Raw genomic sequence first — 3,089 nt, 5'->3', positions numbered from 1 at the left:
GCACCTTCGTCGGGGTGGGCACCTTGGCTGGGTTTGCCCCGGCTGCGCTCCGAAGCGGGGTTATTGGAGCGCCGCCTCTTTTTTTGTCGGAGCGTTTGGTGGGGTTTCTCGCATTGGCTCTTCCGAGGCCCGGTTGCCACCCTGGCGCGCACGAAGTCGGAAGTAGGGTTAATTGCCCGGGTGCGCACCTTTGCCAGGGTGGGCACCTTACCTGGGCTGCGCACCAGGGCGGGCTCAAGATGGCACGCGCGTTCCGTTTTTTTCACTATCTTTCAAAACGGAAATTTTAAAATCTCCTTTTTTTTTTGCCTTTTCTGGAAATTAGTGAAGGCAGCGCATCAAAGGTGCGCACCTCGCTGCCCACCTTGGTGTGCTCTGAGGTGCGCACCCGGGAGCGCTACGAAGTGTGCTCCAAGGTGCGGCGTGCACGTTGTCGGAGCCCGGTTTGCCCCGGGTGCGCACCTCGCCTGCACCTTGGCCGGGGTGGGCACCTTGGCTGGGTTTGCCCAGGGTGCGCTCCGAAGCGGGGTTACTGGAGCGCCCCCTCTTTTTTTGTCAGAGCGTTTGGTGGGGTTTCTCGCATTGGCTCTTCCCAGGCCCGGTTGTTGGGTGCGCTCCCACCCTGGCGCGCGCGAAGTTGGAAGTTGGGTTAATTGCCCGGGCGCGCACCTTCGCCAGGGTGGGCACCTTGGTGCGCACACCTTGGCTGGGCTGCGCACCAGGGCGGGCTCAAGATGGCACCAGCATTCCCTTTTTCTCACTATCTTTCAAAACGGAAATTTTAAAATCTCGTTTTTTTTTTGCCTTTTATGGAAATTAGTGAAGGCATCGCATCAAAGGTGCGCACCTCGCTGCCCACCTTGGTGTGCTCCGAGGTGCCCACCACGGTGCGCAACGCCGGTGCGAACCCGGGAGCGCCCCGATGTGTGCTCCAAGGTGCGGCGTGCACGAAGTCGGACCCCGGTTTGCCCCGGGTGCGCACCTCGCGTGCACCTTGGTGCGCACACCTTGGCTGGGTTGCGCGGCCTGGTGGGCACCATGGTGCGCACCAAGGAGCGCTCCGAAGTGTGCTCCAAGGTGCGGCGTGCACGAAGTCGGAGCCCGGTTTGCCCCGGGTACGCACCTTCGCCGGGGTGGGCACCTCGGCTGGGTTGCGCGCCCTGGTGCGCACCAAGGAGCGCTCCGAAGTGTGCTCCAAGGTGCGGCGTGCACGAAGTCGGAGCCCGGTTTGCCCCGGGTGCGCACCTCGCGTGCACCTTCGGCGGGGTTGCGCGCCCTGGTGGGCACCATGGTGCGCACCAAGGAGCGCTCCGAAGTGTGCTCCAAGGTGCGGCGTGCACGAAGTCGGAGCCCGGTTTGCCCCGGGTGCGCACCTCGCGTGCACCTTCGGCGGGGTTGCGCGCCCTGGTGGGCACCATGGTGCGCACCAAGGAGCGCTCCGAAGTGTGCTCCAAGGTGCGGCGTGCACGAAGTCGGAGCCCGGTTTGCCCCGGGTGCGCACCTCGCGTGCACCTTCGCCGCGGTGGGCACCATGGCGTGCACGAAGTCGGAGCCCGGTTTGCCCCGGGTGCGCACCTCGCGTGCACCTTCGCCGGGGTGGGCACCTCGGCTGGGTTGCGCGCCCTGGTGCGCACCAAGGAGCGCTCCGAAGTGTGCTCCAAGGTGCGGCGTGCACGAAGTCGGAGCCCGGTTTGCCCCGGGTGCGCACCTCGCGTGCACCTTCGCCAGGGTGGGCACCTCGGTGCGCACACCTTCTCAATGTTTTCTTGCCTTTTCTGGAAATTGGTGAAGGCAGCGCATCAAAGGTGCGCACCTCGGTGTGCTCCGAGGTGCGAACCCGAGAGCGCTCCGAGGTGCCCACGAAGTCGAAAGTCGGGTTAATTGCATTGTTTTCCCCGGGTGCGCTCCGAGGTGCGCAACATCGGCGCGCACCAAGGAGGGCTCCGAAGTGTGCTCCAAGGTGCGCACGATGGCGTGCACCTCTGGTGCGCACGATTCGGAGCTCGGTTTGACCGGGGTGCGCACACCTTGGCTGGGTTGCGCACCTTTTGTGCGCTCCAAGGTGCGCACGAAGTCGGAGCTCGGTTTGCCCCGGGTGCGCACCTTCGCCAGGGTGCGCACCTTGATGCGCACGCCTTGGCTGGGCTGCGCACCTTGGTGGGCGCCATGGTGCGCACCTTTCGTGCGCTCCAAGGTGCGCACGAAGTCGGAGCTCGGTTTGCCCCGGGTGCGCACCTTGGTGGGCGCCATGGTGCACTCCGAGGTGCCCAAGATTGGTGCGCACCAAGGAGCGCTCCGAAGTGCGCTCCAAGGTGCGCGCGAAGTCGAAAGTTGGGTTAATTGTCCGGTTTGCCTCGGGTGCGCACCTTGCGTGCACCTTCGCCAGGGTGGGCGCCTTGGTGCGCACACCTTGGCTGGGCTGCGCACACCTTGGCACCCGCGTTTCCTTCATTTTAAATTTTTTTTTTTTACAATCTCTCAAGTGGGAAATTCTATAATCTCAACTTTTTTTGCCTTTTCAGGAAACTTTTGAATGGAGCGCATCATTGGTGCGCTCCGAAGTGTGCTCCAAAGCTCTCTCCAGCTGCGTGCACCTGCCCCGGCCGCGCACCCGGCCCCGCCCAGCTTCGCTCACCTGTCCCGGGCGTCTGGTGCGGAACCTTAGAGTAAGAAACATCACCGTGCACCTTGGCCAACGTGCGCGACTCGACCGAGCGCGCACTGGCCGAGGTGCACACCGATTTCACCTGGGTGCGCGCGCAGCACCTCGGGCGCACCGGGGTGCGCGCACAACGCCCGGGTTGCACCGTGGCCTGTGTGCTCGGGGCGCCTCGGGTGCGCGCTCGGTGTCGCCCCCGCGCGCGCGGTAGTGCGGGCAGCGCACCCCGGCCCGGCCCGGCCCCGACGAGAACGCAAACGGGCAAAAGGTTTATTCAAATAGCATTGCGATGCCCGGCGAAAAACTAAAAAAGGGTGCAACACCGGGACTTCCCGGGAGGTCACCCATCCCAGTACTACTTCGGCCCAAGCGCGCTTAACTGCGGAGTTCTGATGGGATCCGGTGCACTAACGCTGGTATGATCGCACCC

At 64.1% G+C, this 3,089-nt stretch overlaps 1 non-coding gene across 1 annotated transcript; it reads right to left on the bottom strand.

Annotated features, from left to right (window-relative positions):
• Positions 1–2,970: 2,970 nt before the first annotated feature.
• LOC131868672 (5S ribosomal RNA) lies at positions 2,971–3,089 on the bottom strand. Its single transcript, XR_009367119.1, has one exon. It is a non-coding gene; the product is annotated as a 5S ribosomal RNA (ribosomal RNA).

Source organism: Cryptomeria japonica, unplaced genomic scaffold (genome assembly GCF_030272615.1).
Source record: "Cryptomeria japonica unplaced genomic scaffold, Sugi_1.0 HiC_scaffold_212, whole genome shotgun sequence".
NCBI lineage: Eukaryota > Viridiplantae > Streptophyta > Pinopsida > Cupressales > Cupressaceae > Cryptomeria > Cryptomeria japonica.
This window is presented reverse-complemented; position numbering and strand designations above follow the sequence as displayed.